This window comes from Lissotriton helveticus, chromosome 12, assembly GCF_964261635.1.
Source record: "Lissotriton helveticus chromosome 12, aLisHel1.1, whole genome shotgun sequence".
NCBI lineage: Eukaryota > Metazoa > Chordata > Amphibia > Caudata > Salamandridae > Lissotriton > Lissotriton helveticus.
The window spans coordinates 129,921,423-129,941,970 of record NC_136073.1 but is presented as its reverse complement, the minus strand read 5'-3'; the positions used below and the strand labels follow the sequence as shown (position 1 = coordinate 129,941,970).

The 20,548-nt window shown below is 41.0% G+C and overlaps 8 non-coding genes across 8 annotated transcripts; all 8 read left to right on the top strand.

Moving 5' to 3' along the window:
• Positions 1-1,615: 1,615 nt before the first annotated feature.
• TRNAH-GUG (transfer RNA histidin (anticodon GUG)) lies at positions 1,616-1,687 on the top strand. The gene has a single exon. It is a non-coding gene; the product is annotated as a tRNA-His (tRNA).
• A 295-nt stretch (positions 1,688-1,982) lies between these two features.
• TRNAS-AGA (transfer RNA serine (anticodon AGA)) lies at positions 1,983-2,064 on the top strand. The gene has a single exon. It is a non-coding gene; the product is annotated as a tRNA-Ser (tRNA).
• A 2,845-nt stretch (positions 2,065-4,909) lies between these two features.
• Positions 4,910-4,991, top strand: TRNAS-AGA (transfer RNA serine (anticodon AGA)). Its single transcript has one exon. It is a non-coding gene; the product is annotated as a tRNA-Ser (tRNA).
• Positions 4,992-7,838: 2,847 nt separating this feature from the next.
• Positions 7,839-7,920, top strand: TRNAS-AGA (transfer RNA serine (anticodon AGA)). The gene has a single exon. It is a non-coding gene; the product is annotated as a tRNA-Ser (tRNA).
• A 1,286-nt stretch (positions 7,921-9,206) lies between these two features.
• On the top strand, positions 9,207-9,278 carry TRNAY-GUA (transfer RNA tyrosine (anticodon GUA)). Its single transcript has one exon. It is a non-coding gene; the product is annotated as a tRNA-Tyr (tRNA).
• Positions 9,279-10,776: 1,498 nt separating this feature from the next.
• Positions 10,777-10,858, top strand: TRNAS-AGA (transfer RNA serine (anticodon AGA)). The gene has a single exon. It is a non-coding gene; the product is annotated as a tRNA-Ser (tRNA).
• Positions 10,859-13,709: 2,851 nt separating this feature from the next.
• TRNAS-AGA (transfer RNA serine (anticodon AGA)) lies at positions 13,710-13,792 on the top strand. The gene has a single exon. It is a non-coding gene; the product is annotated as a tRNA-Ser (tRNA).
• Positions 13,793-19,539: 5,747 nt separating this feature from the next.
• TRNAL-UAA (transfer RNA leucine (anticodon UAA)) lies at positions 19,540-19,622 on the top strand. The gene has a single exon. It is a non-coding gene; the product is annotated as a tRNA-Leu (tRNA).
• The last annotated feature ends 926 nt before the right edge of the window (positions 19,623-20,548 follow it).

Genomic DNA, 20,548 nt, shown 5'->3' with positions numbered 1-20,548 from the left:
CATATACTAAAAGCAGCACGAAAACAGAGTGCAATAGGGTCCCAAAAACTTGAGTGCCACATGAGAGTATGCATGAAAGCCTATCCTTTTCCAAACTAGAGATATACTGATGCAATTTTTGTTTTTAGGAGGGAATGTGCCTGCTGAAAAAAACATTATTTTTAAAAAGTGCATTGCAGAATACCAGGAATTTGCTGTGGGACACCTTGAAAACTTTCATACAGATTATTTGCACAAAACTTACAGTCAGTTGTTGTGGCCGAGTGGTTAAGGCGATGTATTAGAAATCCATTTGGGTCTCTGCGCAGGTTCGAATCCTGCCAATAACGAGAACATTTTTAACATCGGCTACAATTTCAGAAGTTAACCTTTAGAATTTCTTTCATGTCAGTTTTATAAATAGGTGGCTTATTTTGGTGTCACTATTGCCCTTTCACATATTTATTATCGCTACCCCTTTCATATCTTTGCTATAACTCTCGTCCTACATTAGCGCTGGTGCAAACACTTGAAATTATTATACCCAGGCTCTCTCAGTCATACCATTCATGCACTTGAAACTTACTTTATCAATAAAAGAAGCAAATAGAAAAATAAAACAAAAGTGCTTGCTGGATTAGGCAAACACACTTCATAAAACTGCATTTTCTTTTCTATTCTCCCCGTGTTACAAGCTTAACTGCTCCCTGTGTAATTTCTCTTAGCCTGCTGTCCCAGGAAGAGAATTTTATCTACAGGCTCTTTCCGTGTTTTTTTCCTAGTCTTTCTTTCCCTTTTCTTAGATTTGTAACTGTTCCTTTATGTGCTCTATTTAGGCGCCATTAATCTCATTTGAGCTCCTTGTACCTGCTGCTGTTTTCTCCACACCTCATACTTCCTTTTCCCTCTTTCTCTCTTTCTCTGAGGTTGGTGGCTACTTTCCAAAGCTTCTGTTGCCCCAATGTTCCTTCATCTTGTTGTCAGACGTGAATTGGAAAAGCAACCAATTTAACAAGCCTTTACCACTCATACATGGCAGAGGTTTATACTTTAATTCAATGAGCTAAGAAAAGCGTGTTGTGGGGCCCCTACGAGCCATGGTTTTTGCTTCATCATAATTAGGCACGCAGTCATTAGCCACAGCTCTGATCATGGGTCACTGAGATCAGTTTCAATAATTCCTCAAAAACCTAACCATGCAGTCCTCCCTAACTGTGTAGTTATCTTGCTTTACTGCTGTTTGTGTGATTAGCTGGGAGGAGCTCACGGCAGCATCCTCCCTATAAAAGTGTAGATGGACCGCTCCTTAACTTTTTCTTGCTTCACATACAGATGGCTTGAGGAGGTACAGGGGAGACACAGGTCTAATAGACAGAATAGAAGATCTGCGCCAGGTGTGTTTCTCTGCATTGGTGTCCCATCACAGGCCCACAAGTGTATGTGTGATCTTTGACTTCTGGCAGTTCACAAGCAGGCGGCCAGGAAACGGTTTCAGCCTATCAACCACTGAGGAGACAAAGCCTTTGTATAAGGAATGAGGAAGCAATGAACACATTCAGCCTATCACAGGAGTTCCCTGAGTGTTCCGAATTATAAATTCTCCATGTCACTGTATGCTATTGAGCCCAAGTAGCTTGCCGTGATCGTATAGTGGTTAGTACTCTGCGTTGTGGCCGCAGCAACCTCGGTTCGAATCCGAGTCACGGCATTGTGGTTGGCAATGTCACGGCAGTTGGGTTTTTCTTTTACAGAATTACCAAATGTACCAGTTGTTTTTGTAAAATGTCTATTAAAAACAGATCCTTTAAAATATTTAAACGATCTAACGACAAATTATTTAAACACACATGATTATAAGATGTAGCCTTATTTTTGTTTTTAGGAGAGAATGTGCCTGCTGAAAAAAACATTATTTTTAAAAAGTGCATTGCAGAATATCAGGAATTTGCTGTGGGACACCTTGAAAACTTTCATACAGATTATTTGCACAAACCTTACAGTCAGTTGTTGTGGCTGAGTGGTTAAGGCGATGGACTAGAAATCCATTGGGGTCTCCCCACGCAGGTACGAATCCTGCCAACAACGAGAAACTTTTTTACATCGGCTACAATTTCAGAAGTTAACCTTTAGAATTTCTTCCATGTTAGTTTTATAAATAGGTGGCTTATTTTGGTGTCACTATTGCCCTTTCACATATTTATTATCGCTACCCCTTTCATATCTTTGCTATAACTCTCGTCCTACATTAACGCTGTTGCAAACACTTCAAATTATTATACCCTGGCTCTCTCAGTCATACCATTCATGCACTTGAAACTTACTTTACCAATAAAAGAAGCAAATAGAAAAATAAAACAAAAGTGCTTGCTGGATTAGGCAAACACACTTCATAAAACTGCATTTTCTTTTCTATTCTCCCCGTGTTGCAAGCTTAACTGCTCCCTGTGTAATTTCTCTTAGCCTGCTGTCCCAGGAAGAGAATTTTATCTACAGGCTCTTTCCGTGTTTATTTCCTAGTCTTTCTTTCCCTTTTCTTAGATTTGTAACTGTTCCTTTACGTGCTCTATTTAGGCGCCATTAATCTCATTTGAGCTCCTTGTACCTGCTGCTGTTTTCTCCACACCTCATACTGCCTTTTCCCTCTTTCTCTCTTTCTCTGAGGTTGTTGGCTACTTTCCAAAGCTTCTGATGCCCCAATGTTCCTTCATCTTGTTGTCAGACGTGAATTGGAAAAGCAACCAAATTAACAACCCTCAACCACTCATACATGGCAGAGGTTTATACTTTAATTCAGTGAGCTAAGAAAAGCGTGTTGTGGGACCCCTAGGAGCCATGGTGCTTGCTTCATCATAATTAGGCACGCAGTCATTAGCCGCAGCTCTGATCATGGGTCACTGAGGTCAGTTTCAATAATTCCTCAAAAACCTAACCATGCAGTCCCCCCTAACTGTGTAGTTATCTTTGCTTTACTGCTGTTTGTGTGATTAGCTGGGAGGAGCTCACGGCAGCATCCTCCCTATAAAAGTGTAGATGGACCGCTCCTTAACTCTTTCTTGCTTCACATACAGATGGCTTGAGGAGGTACAGGGGAGATGCAGGTCTACTAGACAGAATAGAAGATCTGCGCCAGGTGTGTTTCTCTGCATTGGTGTCCCATCACAGGCCCACAAGTGTATGTGTGATCTTTGACTCCTGGCAGTTCACAAGCAGGCGGCCAGGAAACGGTTTCAGCCTATCAACCACTGAGGAGACAAAGCCTTTGTATAAGGAATGAGGAAGGAATGAACACATTCAGCCTATCACAGGAGTTCCCTGAGTGTTCCGAATTATAAATTCTCCATGTCACTGTATGTTATTGATCCCAAGTAGCAGCTGTGATCGTATAGTGGTTAGTACTCTGAGTTGTGGCCGCAGCAACCTTGGTTCGAATCGGAGTCACGGCATTGTGGTTGGCAATGTCACGGCAGTTGGGTTTTTCTTTTACAGAATTACCAAATGTACCAGTTGTTTTTGTAAAATGTCTATTAAAAACAGATCCTTTAAAATATTTAAACGATCTAACGACAAATTATTTAAACACACATGATTATAAGATGTAGCTATATTGTACCTACTGACATAAATTATCGTTCTTGAACCTATTTGAGGTGGGGGAATGGAGCTCTCCCCATGCCAATCAGAATGCAGTTGCAGTTGAGTGACCTGTGTTGTGGCTGTCTAGAGGGAATGCACAAATGTAGCTGTCTCGCAGCCCAAACCAGACGTCAATTGGAGACAGGTTTTCAGGCAAATAGAGCAGTAAGTGCAGAGAAATGCTCACTCTCTAAAAATGGCATTTATAAAATAGTAAAGTTAAATCCAACCTCACCAGTAAATAGGATTTATCAATAAATAAATAAAGCTTCTCCTCTCTGATATGGAATTACCTTCCAAAAAGTATAAGGGAATACCCAATGCTAACCTATGAGAGGGACAGACCTCACTGTAGTGAAAAATGTAATAGACTGTTTGGTACTACCAGGACATGCAAACTACCACAGTACATGTCTTACCTTTTACTTACATAGCATGATGCCCCTAGGACTACCTAGGGCCTACCTTAGGGGTTAATTATATGTAATAAAATTGGAGTTTAAGGCTTGGCAAGTAGTTTTAACTGGCAAGTCGAAGTGGCAGTACACTGCAGCACAGGCACTGCAGTAGCAGGCTTGATACAGGTTTGAAATGCTACTTCTTTGGGCGGCACAATCAGTCCCTGGGTATATGGTATACCACTTTACAAGGGGCTTTCAAGTCAATTAAATCTGTCAGTCAGGTATACTCCAATTACACACATGATTAGGGAAGAAGCACATGCACTTCAGCACTAATTAGTAGCGATAAAGTGATCAGAGTACTAAGGCCAACAAAAAGATACAGCAAAATGAGTAGGTGAAAAGCAATAAGGTAGGGTTGAGGCCACCTTAAGAATGCAAGGTCTAACAAAAACAAACTAAGGATAACATGAGTAATACATCAGGTTTCTCTACGGCATTTGGTGAGACAAGTGTGCCTTCTTTTATCTTCCATAAATGCAATCTTTCCCTGACCCCTTTATTATATAGCTCTTCAAGTAAAAAAGATAAAGCACTTACAAAGGAGCCTCAAATACTCAAAGATGGTAGACTTCTGTAATATGGGCCATAGACTAAAAGCAGCACGAAAACAGAGTGCAATAGGGTCCCAAAAACTTGAGTGCCACATGAGAGTATGCATGAAAGCCTATCCTTTTCCAAACTAGAGATATACTCTTGCAATTTTTGTTTTTAGGAGAGAATGTGCCTGCTGAAAAAAACATTATTTTTAAAAAGTGCATTGCAGAATACCAGGAATTTGCTGTGGGACACCTTGAAAACTTTCATACAGATTATTTGCACAAAACTTATAGTCAGTTGTTGTGGCCGAGTGGTTAAGGCGATGGACTAGAAATCCATCGGGGTCTCTCCGCGCAAGTTCGAATCCTGCCAATAACAAGAAGATTTTTAACATCGGCTACAATTTCAGAAGTTAACCTTTAGAATTTCTTCCATGTCAGTTTTATAAATAGGTGGCTTATTTTGGTGTCACTATTGCCCTTTCACATATTTATTATCGCTACCCCTTTCGTATCTTTGCTATAACTCTCGTCCTACATTAGCGCTGGCGCAAACACTTGAAATTATTATACCCTGGCTCTCTCAGTCATACCATTCATGCACTTGAAACTTACTTTACCAATAAAAGAAGCAAATAGAAAAATAAAACAAAAGTGCTTGCTGGATTAGGCAAACACACTTCATAAAACTGCATTTTCTTTTCTATTCTCCCCGTGTTACAAGCTTAACTGCTCCCTGTGTAATTTCTCTTAGCCTGCTGTCCCAGGAAGAGAATTTTATCTACAGGCTCTTTCCGTGTTTTTTTCCTAGTCTTTCTTTCCCTTTTCTTAGATTTGTAACTGTTTCTTTATGTGCTCTATTTAGTCGCCATTAATCTCATTTGAGCTCCTTGTACCTGCTGCTGTTTTCTCCACACCTCATACTGCCTTTTCCCTCTTTCTCTCTTTCTCTGAGGTTGGTGGCTACTTTCCAAAGCTTCTGTTGCCCCAATGTTCCTTCATCTTGTTGTCAGACGTGAATTGGAAAAGCAACCAATTTAACAAGCCTTTACCACTCATACATGGCAGAGGTTTATACTTTAATTCAATGAGCTAAGAAAAGCGTGTTGTGGGGCCCCTACGAGCCATGGTGCTTGCTTCATCATAATTAGGCACGCAGTCATTAGCCACAGCTCTGATCATGGGTCACTGAGGTCAGTTTCAATAATTCCTCAAAAACCTAACCATGCAGTCCCCCCTAACTGTGTAGTTATCTTGCTTTACTGCTGTTTGTGTGATTAGCTGGGAGGAGCTCACGGCAGCATCCTCCCTATAAAAGTGTAGATGGACCGCTCCTTAACTTTTTCTTGCTTCACATCCAGATGGCTTGAGGAGGTACAGGGGAGATACAGGTCTAATAGACAGAATAGAAGATCTGCGCCAGGTGTGTTTCTCTGCATTGGTGTCCCATCACAGGCCCACAAGTGTATGTGTGATCTTTGACTTCTGGCAGTTCACAAGCAGGCGGCCAGGAAACGGTTTCAGCCTATCAACCACTGAGGAGACAAAGCCTTTGTATAAGGAATGAGGAAGCAATGAACACATTCAGCCTATCACAGGAGTTCCCTGAGTGTTCCGAATTATAAATTCTCCATGTCTCTGTATGCTATTGAGCCCAAGTAGCTTGCCGTGATCGTATAGTGGTTAGTACTCTGCGTTGTGGCCGCAGCAACCTCGATTCGAATCCGAGTCACGGCATTGTAGTTGGCAATGTCACAGCAGTTGGGTTTTTCTTTTACAGAATTACCAAATGTACCAGTTGTTTTTGTAAAATGTCTATTAAAAACAGACCCTTTAAAATATTTAAACGATCTAACGACAAATTATTTAAACACACATGATTATAAGATGTAGCTATATTGTACCTACTGACATAAATTATCGTTCTTGAACCTATTTGCAGTGGGGGGAATGGAGCTCTCCCCCATGCCAATCAGAATGCAGTTGCAGTTGAGTGACCTGTGTTGTGGCTGTCTAGAGGGAATGCACAAATGTAGCTGTCTCGCAGCCCAATCCAGACGTCAATTGGAGACAGGTTTTCAGGCAAATAGAGCAGTAAGTGCAGAGAAATGCTCACTCTCTAAAAATGGCATTTATAAAATAGTAACGTTAAATCCAACCTCACCAATAAATAGGATTTATCAATAAATAAATAAAGCTTCTCCTCTCTGATATGGAATTACCCCCCAAAAAGTATAAGGGAATACCCAATGCTAACCTATGAGAGGGGTAGACCTCACTGTAGTGAAAAATGTAATAGACTGTTTGGTACTACCAGGACATGCAAACTACCACAGTACATGTCTTACCTTTTACTTACATAGCATGATGCCCCTAGGACTACCTAGGGCCTACCTTAGGGGATACTTATATGTAATAAAATTGGAGTTTAAGGCTTGGCAAGTAGTTTTAAATGGCAAGTCGAAGTGGCAGTACACTTCAGCACAGGCACTGCAGTAGCAGGCTTGAGACAGGTTTGAAATGCTACTTCTTTGGGCGGCACAATCAGTCCCTGGGTATATGGTATACCACTTTACAAGGGGCTTTCAAGTCAATTAAATCTGTCAGTCAGGTATACTCCAATTACACACATGATTAGGGAAGAAGCACGTGCACTTCAGCACTGATTAGTAGCGATAAAGTGATCAGAGTCCTAAGGCCAACAAAAAGATACAGCAAAATGCATAGGTGATAAGCAATAAGGTAGGGTTCAGGCCACCTTAAGAATGCAAGGTCTAACAAAAACAAACTAAGGATAACATGAGTAAAACATCAGGTATCTCTACGGCATTTGGTGAGACAAGTGTGCCTTCTTTTCTCTTCCATAAATGCAATCTTTCCCTGACCCCTTTATTATATAGCTCTTCAAGTAAGAAAGATAAAGCACTTACAAAGGAGCCTCAAATACTCAAAGATGGTAGACTTCTGTAATATGGGCCATAGACTAAAAGCAGCACGAACACAGAGTGCAATAGGGTCCCAAAAACTTGAGTGCCACATGAGAGTATGCATGAAAGCCTATCCTTTTCCAAACTAGAGATATACTCATGCAATTTTTGTTTTTAGGAGAGAATGTGCCTGCTGAAAAAAACATTATTTTTAAAAAGTGCATTTCAGAATACCAGGAATTTGCTGTGGGACACCTTGAAAACTTTCATACAGATTATTTGCACCAAACTTACAGTCAGTTGTTGTGGCCGAGTGGTTAAGGCGATGGACTAGAAATCCATCGGGGTCTCCCCGCGCAGGTTCGAATCCTGCCAACAACGAGAAACTTTTTAACATCGGCTACAATTTCAGAAGTTAACCTTTAGAACTTCTTCCATGTCAGTTTTATAAATAGGTGGCTTATTTTAGTGTCACTATTGCCCTTTCACATATTTATTATCGCTACCCCTTTCATATCTTTGCTATAACTCTCGTCCTACATTAGCGCTGGTGCAAACACTTCAAATTATTATACCCTGGCTCTCTCAGTCATACCATTCATGCACTTGAAACTTACTTTACCAATAAAAGAAGCAAATAGAAAAATAAAACAAAAGTGCTTGCTGGATTAGGCAAACACACTTCATAAAACTGCATTTTCTTTTCTATTCTCCCCGTGTTACAAGCTTAACTGCTCCCTGTGTAATTTCTCTTAGCCTGCTGTCCCAGGAAGAGAATTTTATCTACAGGCTCTTTCCATGTTTTTTTCCTAGTCTTTCTTTCCCTTTTCTTAGATTTGTAACTGTTCCTTTACGTGCTCTATTTAGGCGCCATTAATCTCATTTGAGCTCCTTGTACCTGCTGCTGTTTTCTCCACACCTCATACTGCCTTTTCCTTCTTTCTCTCTTTCTCTGAGGTTGGTGGCTACTTTCCATAGCTTCTGATGCCCCAATGTTCCTTCATCTTGTTGTCAGACGTGAATTGGAAAAGCAACCAAATTAACAAGCCTTTACCACTCATACATGGCAGAGGTTTATACTTTAATTCAATGAGCTAAGAAAAGCGTGTTGTGGGGCCCCTACGAGCCATGGAGCTTGCTTCATCATAATTAGGCACGCAGTCATTAGCCGCAGCTCTGATCATGGGTCACTAAGGTCAGTTTCAATAATTCCTCAAAAACCTAACCATGCAGTCCCCCCTAACTGTGTAGTTATCTTGCTTTACTGCTGTTTGCGTGATTAGCTGGGAGGAGCTCACGGCAGCATCCTCCCTATAAAAGTGTAGATGGACCGCTCCTTAACTCTTTCTTGCTTCACATACAGATGGCTTGAGGAGGTACAGGGGAGATGCAGGTCTACTAGACAGAATAGAAGATCTGCGCCAGGTGTGTTTCTCTGCATTGGTGTCCCATCACAGGCCCACAAGTGTATGTGTGATCTTTGACTCCTGGCAGTTCACAAGCAGGCGGCCAGGAAACGGTTTCAGCCTATCAACCACTGAGGAGACAAAGCCTTTGTATAAGGAATGAGGAAGCAATGAACACATTCACCCTATCACAGGAGTTCCCTGAGTGTTCCGAATTATAAATTCTCCATATCACTGTATGTTATTGAGACTAAGTAGCTCGCCGTGATTGTATAGTGGTTAGTACTCTGCGTTGTAGCCGCAGCAACCTCGGTTCAATTCCGAGTCACGGCATTGTGGTTGGCAATGTCACAGCAGTTGGGTTTTTCTTTTACAGAATTACCAAATGTACCAGTTGTTTTGTAAAATGTCTATTAAAAACAGATCCTTTAGAATATTTAAACGATCTAACGACAAATTATTTAAACACACATGATTATAAGATGTAGCTATATTGTACCTACTGACATTAATTATCGTTCTTGAACCTATTTGCGGTGGGGGGAATGGAGCTCTCCCCCATGCCAATCAGAATGCAGATGAATGCAGTTGCAGTTGAGTGACCTGTGTTGTGGCTGTCTAGAGGGAATGCACAAATGTAGCTGTCTCGCAGCCCAATCCAGACGTCAATTGGAGACAGGTTTTCAGGCAAATAGAGCAGTAAGTGCAGAGAAATGCTCACTCTCTAAAAATGGCATTTATAAAATAGTAAAGTTAAATCCAACCTCACCAGTAAATAGGATTTATCAATAAATAAATAAAGCTTCTCCTCTCTGATATGGAATTACCCCCCAAAAAGTATAAGGGAATACCCAATGCTAACCTATGAGAGGGGCAGACCTCACAGTAGTGAAAAATGTAATAGACTGTTTGGTACTACCAGGACATGCAAACTACCACAGTACATGTCTTACCTTTTACTTACATAGCATGATGCCCCTAGGACTACCTAGGGCCTACCTTAGGGGTTAATTATATGTAATAAAATTGGAGTTTAAGGCTTGGCAAGTAGTTTTAAATGGCAAGTTGAAGTGGCAGTACACTGCAGCACAGGCAGTGCAGTAGCAGGCTTGAGACAGGTTTGAAATGCTACTTCTTTGGGCGGCACAATCAGTCCCTGGGTATATGGTATACCACTTTACAAGGGGCTTTCAAGTCAATTAAATCTGTCAGTCAGGTATACTCCAATTACACACATGATTAGGGAAGAAGCACGTGCACTTCAGCACTGATTAGTAGCGATAAAGTGATCAGAGTCCTAAGGCCAACAAAAAGATACAGCAAAATGCATAGGTGAAAAGCAATAAGGTAGGGTTCAGGCCACCTTAAGAATGCAAGGTCTAACAAAAACAAACTAAGGATAACATGAGTAAAACATCAGGTTTCTCTACGGCATTTGGTGAGACAAGTGTGCCTTCTTTTATCTTCCATAAATGCAATCTTTCCCTGACCCCTTTATTATATAGCTCTTCAAGTAAAAAAGATAAAGCACTTACAAAGGAGCCTCAAATACTCAAAGATGGTAGACTTCTGTAATATGGGCCAAAGACTAAAAGCAGCACGAAAACAGAGTGCAATAGGGTCCCAAAAACTTGAGTGCCACATGAGAGTATGCATGAAAGCCTATCCTTTTCCAAACTAGAGATATACTCATGCAATTTTTGTTTTTGGGAGAGAATGTGCCTGCTGAAAAAAACATTATTTTTAAAAAGTGCATTGCAGAATACCAGGAATTTTCTGTGGGACACCTTGAAAACTTTCATACAGATTATTTGCACAAAACTTGCAGCCAGTTGTTGTGGCCGAGTGGTTAAGGCAATGGACTAGAAATCCATTGGGGTCTGCCCGCGCAGCTTCGAATCCTGCCAACAACGAGAAACTTTTTAACATCGGCTACAATTTCAGAAGTTAACCTTTAGAATTTCTTCCATGTCAGTTTTATAAATAGGGGGCTTATTTTGGTGTCACTATTGCCCTTTCACATATTTATTATCGCTACCCCTTTCATATCTTTGCTATAACTCTCGTCCTACATTAGCGCTGGTGCAAACACTTCAAATTATTATACCCTGGCTCTCTCAGTCATACCATTCATTCACTTGAAACTTACTTTACCAATAATAGAAGCAAATAGAAAAATAAAACAAAAGTGCTTGCTGGATTAGGCAAACACACTTCATAAAACTGCATTTTCTTTTCTATTCTCCCCGTGTTACAAGCTTAACTGCTCCCTGTGTAATTTCTCTTAGCCTGCTGTCCCAGGAAGAGAATTTTATCTACAGGCTCTTTCCGTGTTTTTTTCCTAGTCTTTCTTTCCCTTTTCTTAGATTTGTAAATGTTCCTTTACGCGATCTATTTAGGCGCCATTAATCTCATTTGAGCTCCTTGTACCTGCTGCTGTTTTCTCCACACCTCATACTGCCTTTTCCCTCTTTCTCTCTTTCTCTGAGGTTGGTGGCTACTTTCCAAAGCTTCTGATGCCCCAATGTTCCTTCATCTTGTTGTCGAACATGAATTGGAAAGGCAACCAAATTAACAAGCCTTTACCACTCATACATGGCAGAGGTTTATACTTTAATTCAATGAGCTAAGAAAAGCGTGTTGTGGGGCCCCTACGAGCCATGGTGCTTGCTTCATCATAATTAGGCACGCAGTCATTAGCCACTGCTCTGATCATGGGTCACTGAGGTCAGTTTCAATAATTCCTCAAAAACCTAACCATGCAGTCCCCCCTAACTGTGTAGTTATCTTGCTTTACTGCTGTTTGTGTGATTAGCTGGGAGGAGCTCACGGCAGCATCCTCCCTATAAAAGTGTAGATGGACCGCTCCTTAACTTTTTCTTGCTTCACATACAGATGGCTTGAGGAGGTACAGGGGAGATGCAGATCTACTAGACAGAATAGAAGATCTGCGCCATGTGTGTTTCTCTGCATTGGTGTCCCATCACAGGCCCACAAGTGTATGTGTGATCTTTGACTCCTGGCAGTTCACAAGCAGGCGGCCAGGAAACGGTTTCAGCCTATCAACTACTCAGGAGACAAGCCTTTGTATAAGGAATGAGGAAGCAATGAACACATTCAGCCTATCACAGGAGTTCCCTGAGTGTTCCGAATTATAAATTCTCCATATCACTGTATGTTATAGAGACTAAGTAGCTCGCCGTGATTGTATAGTGGTTAGTACTCTGCGTTGTGGCCGCAGCAACCTCCGTTCAAATCCGAGTCACGGCATTGTGGTTGGCAATGTCACGGCAGTTGGGTTTTTCTTTTACAGAATTACCAAATGTACCAGTTGTTTTGTAAAATGTCTATTAAAAACAGATCCTTTAAAATATTTAAACGATCTAACGACAAATTATTTAAACACACATGATTATAAGATGTAGCTATATTGTACCTACTGACATTAATTATCGTTCTTGAACCTATTTGCGGTGGGGGGAATGGAGCTCTCCCCCATGCCAATCAGAATGCAGATGAATGCAGTTGCAGTTGAGTGACCTGTGTTGTGGCTGTCTAGAAGGAATGCACAAATGTAGCTGTCTCGCAGCCCAATCCAGACGTCAATTGGAGACAGGTTTTCAGGCAAATAGAGCAGTAAGTGTAGAGAAATGCTCACTCTCTAAAAATGGCATTTATAAAATAGTAAAGTTAAATCCAACCTCACCAGTAAATAGGATTTATCAATAAATAAATAAAGCTTCTCCTCTCTGATATGGAATTACCCCCCAAAAAGTATAAGGGAATACCCAATGCTAACCTATGAGAGGGGCAGACCTCACAGTAGTGAAAAATGTAATAGACTGTTTGGTACTACCAGGACATGCAAACTACCACAATACATGTCTTACCTTTTACTTACTTAGCATGATGCCCCTAGGACTACCTAGGGCCTACCATAGGGGTTAATTATATGTAATAAAATTGTAGTTTAAGGCTTGGCAAGTAGTTTTAAATGGCAAGTTGAAGTGGCAGTACACTGCAGCACAGGCACTGCAGTAGCAGGCTTGAGACAGGTTTGAAATGCTACTTCTTTGGGCGGCACAATCAGTCCCTGGGTATATGGTATACCACTTTACAAGGGGCTTTCAAGTCAATGAAATCTGTCAGTCAGGTATACTCCAATTACACACATGATTAGGGAAGAAGCACGTGCACTTCAGCACTGATTAGTAGCGATAAAGTGATCAGAGTCCTAAGGCCAACAAATAGATACAGCAAAATGCGTAGGTGAAAAGCAATAAGGTAGGGTTCAGGCCACCTTAAGAATGCAAGGTCTAACAAAAACAAACTAAGGATAACATGAGTAAAACATCAGGTTTCTCTACGGCATTTGGTGAGACAAGTGTGCCTACTTTTATCTTCCATAAATGCAATCTTTCCCTGACCCCTTTATTATATAGCTCTTCAAGTAAAAAAGATAAAGCACTTACGAAGGAGCCTCAAATACTCAAAGATGGTAGACTTCTGTAATATGGGCCATAGACTAAAAGCAGCACGAAAACAGAGTGCAATAGGGTCCCAAAAACTTGAGTGCCACATGAGAGTATGAATGAAAGCCTATCCTTTTCCAAACTAGAGATATACTCATGCAATTTTTGTTTTTAGGAGAGAATGTGCCTGCTGAAAAATACATTATTTAAAAAAAGTGCATTGCAGAATACCAGGAATTTGCTGTGGGACACCTTGAAAACTTTCATACAGATTATTTGCACAAAACTTACAGTCAGTTGTGGCCGAGTGGTTAAGGCGATGGACTAGAAATCCATTGGGGTCTCCCCGCGCAGGTTCGAATCCTGCCAACAACGAGAAACTTTTTAACATCGGCTACAATTTCAGAAGTTAACCTTTAGAATTTCTTCCATGTCAGTTTTATAAATAGGTGGCTTATTTTGGTGTCACTATTGCCCTTTCACATATTTATTATCGCTACCCCTTTCATATCTTTGCTATAACTCTCGTCCTACATTAGCGCTGGTGCAAACACTTCAAATTATTATACCCTGGCTCTCTCAGTCATACCATTCATGCACTTGAAACTTACTTTACCAATAAAAGAAGCAAATAGAAAAATAAAACAAAAGTGCTTGCTGGATTAGGCAAACACACTTCATAAAACTGCATTTTCTTTTCTATTCTCCCCGTGTTACAAGCTTAACTGCTCCCTGTGTAATTTCTCTTAGCCTGCTGTCCCAGGAAGAGAATTTTATCTACAGGCTCTTTCCGTGTTTTTTTCCTAGTCTTTCTTTCCCTTTTCTTAGATTTGTAACTGTTCCTTTATGTGCTCTATTTAGGCGCCATTAATCTCATTTGAGCTCCTTGTACCTGCTGCTGTTTTCTCCACACCTCATACTGCCTTTTCTCTCTTTCTCTCTTTCTCTGAGGTTGGTGGCTACTTTCCAAAGCTTCTGATGCCCCAATGTTCCTTCATCTTGTTGTCAGACGTGAATTGGAAAAGCAACCAAATTAACAAGCCTTTACCACTCATACATGGCAGAGGTTTATACTTTAATTCAATGAGCTAAGAAAAGCGTGTTGTGGGGCCCCTATGAGCCATGGTGCTTGCTTCATCATAATTAGGCACGCAGTCATTAGCCACAGCTCTGATCATGGGTCACGGAGGTCAGTTTCAATAATTCCTCAAAAACCTAACCATGCAGTCCCCCCTAACTGTGTAGTTATCTTGCTTTACTGCTGTTTGTGTGATTAGCTGGGAGGAGCTCACGGCAGCATCCTCCCAATAAAAGTGTAGATGGACCGCTCCTTAACTCTTTCTTGCTTCATATACAGATGGCTTGAGGTGGTACAGGGGAGATGCAGGTCTACTAGACAGAATAGAAGATCTGCGCCAGGTGTGTTTCTCTGCATTGGTGTCCCATCACAGGCCCACAAGTGTATGTGTGATCTTTGACTCCTGGCAGTTCACAAGCAGGTGGCCAGGAAACAGTTTCAGCCTATCAACCACTGAGGAGACAAAGCCTTTGTATAAGGAATGAGGAAGCAATGAACACATTCAGCCTATCACAGGAGTTCCCTGAGTGTTCCGAATTATACATTCTCCATGTCACTGTGTGCTATTGAGCCCAAGTAGCTCGCCGTGATCGTATAGTGGTTAGTACTCTGCGTTGTGGCCGCATCAACCTCGGTTCGAATCAGAGTCACAGCATTGTGGTTGGCAATGTCACGGCAGTTGGGTTTTTCTTTTACAGAATTACCAAATGTACCAGTTGTTTTTGTAAAATGTCTATTAAAAACAGATCCTTTAAAATATTTAAACGATCTAACGACAAATTATTTAAACACACATGATTATAAGATGTAGCTATATTGTACCTACTGACATAAATTATCGTTCTTGAACCTATTTGCGGTGGGGGGAACGGAGCTCTCCAAAATGCCAATCAGAATGCAGTTGCAGTTGAGTGACCTGTGTTGTGGCTGTCTAGAGGGAATGCACAAATGTAGCTGTCTCGCAGCCCAATCCAGACGTCAATTGGAGACAGGTTTTCAGGCAAATAGAGCAGTAAGTGCAGAGAAATGCTCACTCTCTAAAAATGGCATTTATAAAATAGTAAAGTTAAATCCAACCTCACCAGTAAATAGGATTTATCAATAAATAAATAAAGCTTCTCCTCTCTGATATGGAATTACCCCCCAAAAAGTATAAGGAAATACCCAATGCTAACCTATGAGAGGGGTAGACCTCACTGTAGTGAAAAATGTAATAGACTGTTTGGTACTACCAGGACATGCAAACTACCACAGTACATGTCTTACCTTTTACTTACATAGCATGATGCCCCTAGGACTACCTAGGGCCTACCTTAGGGGTTAATTATATGTAATAAAATTGGAGTTTAAGGCTTGGCAAGTAGTTTTAAATGACAAGTCGAAGTGGCAGTACACTGCAGCACAGGCACTGCAGTAGCAGGCTTGAGACAGGTTTGAAATGCTACTTCTTTGGGCGGCACAATCAGTCCCTGGGTATATGGTATACCACTTTACAAGGGGCTTTCAAGTCAATTAAATCTGTCAGTCAGGTATACTCCAATTACACACATGATTAGGGAAGAAGCACGTGCACTTCAGCACTGATTAGTAGCGATAAAGTGATCAGAGTCCTAAGGCCAACAAAAAGATACAGCAAAATGAGTAGGTGAAAAGCAATAAGGTAGGGTTGAGGCCACCTTAAGAATGCAAGGTCTAACAAACACAAACTAAGGATAACATGAGTAAAACATCAGGTTTCTCTACGGCATTTGGTGAGACAAGTGTGCCTTCTTTTATCTTCCATAAATGCAATCTTTCCCTAACCCCTTTATTATATAGCTCTTCAAGTAAAAAAGATAAAGCACTTACAAAGGAGCCTCAAATACTCAAAGATGGTAGACTTCTGTATTATGGGCCATAGACTAAAAGCAGCACGAAAACAGAGTGCAATAGGGTCCCAAAAACTTGAGTGCCACATGAGAGTATGCATGAAAGCCTATCCTTTTCCAAACTAGAGATATACTCATGCATTTTTGTTTTTAGGAGAGAATGTGCCTGCTGAAAAAAACATTATTTTTAAAAAGTGCATTGCAGAATACCAGGAATTTGCTGTGGGACACCCGGAAAACTTTCATACAGATCATTTGCACAAAACTTACAGTCAGTTTGGCTGAGTGGTTAAGGCAATGGACTAGAAATCCATTGGGGTCTCCCCGCGCAGGTTCGAATCCTGCCAACAATGAGAAACTTTTTTATATCGGCTACAATTTCAGAAGTTAACCTTCAGAATTTCTTCCATGTCAGTTTTATAAATAGGTGGCTTATTTTGGTGTCACTATTGCCCTTTCACATATTTATTATCGCTACTCCTTTCATATCTTTGCTATAACTCTCGTCCTACATTAGCGCTGGTGCAAACACTTCAAACTATTATACCCTGGCTCTCTCAGTCATACCAATCATGCACTTGAAACTTACTTTACCAATAAAAGAAGCAAATAGAAAAATAAAACAAAAGTGCTTGCTGGATTAGGCAAACACACTTCATAAAACTGCATTTTCTTTTCTATTCTCCCCGTGTTACAAGCTTAACTGCTCCCTGTGTAATTTCTCTTAGCCTGCTGTCCCATGAAGAGAATTTTATCTACAGGCTCTTTCCGTGTTTTTTCCTAGTCTTTCTTAGATTTGTAACTGTTCCTTTACGTGCTCTATTTAGGCGACATTAATCTCATTTGAGCTCCTTGTACCTGCTGCTGTTTTCTCCACACCTCATACTGCCTTTTCTCTCTTTCTCTCTTTCTCTGAGGTTGGTGGCTACTTTCCAAAGCTTCTGATGCCCCAATGTTCCTTCATCTTGTTGTCAGACGTGAATTGGAAAAGCAACCAAATTAACAAGCCTTTACCACTCATACATGGCAGAGGTTTATACTTTAATTCAATGAGCTAAGAAAAGCGTGTTGTGGGGCCCCTATGAGCCATGGTGCTTGCTTCATCATAATTAGGCACGCAGTCATTAGCCACAGCTCTGATCATGGGTCACGGAGGTCAGTTTCAATAATTCCTCAAAAACCTAACCATGCAGTCCCCCCTAACTGTGTAGTTATCTTGCTTTACTGCTGTTTGTGTGATTAGCTGGGAGGAGCTCACGGCAGCATCCTCCCAATAAAAGTGTAGATGGACCGCTCCTTAACTCTTTCTTGCTTCATATACAGATGGCTTGAGGAGGTACAGGGGAGATGCAGGTCTACTAGACAGAATAGAAGATCTGCGCCAGGTGTGTTTCTCTGCATTGGTGTCCCATCACAGGCCCACAAGTGTATGTGTGATCTTTGACTCCTGGCAGTTCACAAGCAGGCGGCCAGGAAACGGTTTCAGCCTATCAACCACTGAGGAGACAAAGCCTTTGTATAAGGAATGAGGAAGCAATGAACACATTCAGCCTATCACAGGAGTTCCCTGAGTGTTCCGAATTATACATTCTCCATGTCACTGTATGTTATTGAGCCCAAGTAGCTCGCTGTGATCGTATAGTGGTTAGTACTCTGCGTTGTGGCCGCATCAACCTCGGTTTGAATCCGAGTCACGGCATTGTGGTTTGCAATGTCACGGCAGTTGGATTTTTCTTTTACCAAATGTACCAGTTGTTTTTGTAAAATGTCTATTAAAAACAGATCCTTTAAAATATTTAAACGATCTAACGACAAATTATTTAAACACACATGATTATAAGATGTAGCTATATTGTACCTACTGACATAAATTATCGTTCTTGAACCTATTTGCGGTGGGGGGAACGGAGCTCTCCAAAATGCCAATCAGAATGCAGTTGCAGTTGAGTGACCTGTGTTGTGGCTGTCTAGAGGGAATGCACAAATGTAGCTGTCTCGCAGCCCAATCCAGACGTCAATTGGAGACATGTTTTCAGGCAAATAGAGCAGTAAGTGCAGAGAAATGCTCACTCTCTAAAAATGGCATTTATAAAATAGTAAAGTTAAATCCAACCTCACCAGTAAATAGGATTTATCAATAAATAAATAAAGCTTCTCCTCTCTGATATGGAATTACCCCCCAAAAAGTATAAGGGAATACCCAATGCTAACCTATGAGAGGGGCAGACCTCACAGTAGTGAAAAATGTAATAGACTGTTTGGTACTACCAGGACATGCAAACTACCACAATACATGTCTTACCTTTTACTTACTTAGCATGATGCCCCTAGGACTACCTAGGGCCTACCATAGGGGTTAATTATATGTAATAAAATTGTAGTTTAAGGCTTGGCAAGTAGTTTTAAATGGCAAGTTGAAGTGGCAGTACACTGCAGCACAGGCACTGCAGTAGCAGGCTTGAGACAGGTTTGAAATGCTACTTCTTTGGGCGGCACAATCAGTCCCTGGGTATATGGTATACCACTTTACAAGGGGCTTTCAAGTCAATTAAATCTGTCAGTCAGGTATACTCCAATTACACACATGATTAGGGAAGAAGCACGTGCACTTCAGCACTGATTAGTAGCGATAAAGTGATCAGAGTCCTAAGGCCAACAAATAGATACAGCAAAATGCGTAGGTGAAAAGCAATAAGGTAGGGTTCAGGCCACCTTAAGAATGCAAGGTCTAACAAAAACAAACTAAGGATAACATGAGTAAAACATCAGGTTTCTCTACGGCATTTGGTGAGACAAGTGTGCCTTCTTTTATCTTCCATAAATGCAATCTTTCCCTGACCCCTTTATTATATAGCTCTTCAAGTAAAAAAGATAAAGCACTTACAAAGGAGCCTCAAATACTCAAAGATGGTAGACTTCTGTAATATGGGCCATAGACTAAAAGCAGCACGAAAACAGAGTGCAATAGGGTCCCAAAAACTTGAGTGCCACATGAGAGTATGAATGAAAGCCTATCCTTTTCCAAACTAGAGATATACTCATGCAATTTTTGTTTTTAGGAGAGAATGTGCCTGCTGAAAAATACATTATTTAAAAAAAGTGCATTGCAGAATACCAGGAATTTGCTGTGGGACACCTTGAAAACTTTCATACAGATTATTTGCACAAAACTTACAGTCAGTTGTGGCCGAGTGGTTAAGGCGATGGACTTAAAATCCATTGGGGTCTCCCCGCGCAGGTTCGAATCCTGCCAACAACGAGAAACTTTTTAACATCGGCTACAATTTCAGAAGTTAACCTTTAGAATTTCTTCCATGTCAGTTTTATAAATAGGTGGCTTATTTTGGTGTCACTATTGCCCTTTCACATATTTATTATCGCTACCCCTTTCATATCTTTGCTATAACTCTCGTCCTACATTAGCGCTGGTGCAAACACTTCAAATTATTATACCCTGGCTCTCTCAGTCATACCATTCATGCACTTGAAACTTACTTTACCAATAAAAGAAGCAAATAGAGAAATAAAACAAAAGTGCTTGCTGGATTAGGCAAACACACTTCATAAAACTGCATTTTCTTTTCTATTCTCCCCGTGTTACAAGCTTAACTGCTCCCTGTGTAATTTCTCTTAGCCTGCTGTCCCAGGAAGAGAATTTTATCTACAGGCTCTTTCCGTGTTTTTTTCCTAGTCTTTCTTTCCCTTTTCTTAGATTTGTAACTGTTCCTTTATGTGCTCTATTTAGGCGCCATTAATCTCATTTGAGCTCCTTGTACCTGCTGCTGTTTTCTCCACACCTCATACTGCCTTTTCCCTCTTTCTCTCTTTCTCTGAGGTTGGTGGCTACTTTCCAAAGCTTCTGATGCCCCAATGTTCCTTCATCTTGTTGTCAGACGTGAATTGGAAAAGCAACCAAATTAACAAGCCTTTACCACTCATATATGGCAGAGGTTTATACTTTAATTGAGCTAAGAAAAGCGTGTTGTGGGGCCCCTACGAGCCATGGTGCTTGCTTCATCATAATTAGGCACGCAGTCATTAGCCACAGCTCTGATCATGGGTCACTGAGGTCAGTTTCAATAATTCCTCAAAAACCTAACCATGCAGTCCCCCCTAACTGTGTAGTTATCTTGCTTTACTGCTGTTTGTGTGATTAGCTGGGAGGAGCTCACGGCAACATCCTCC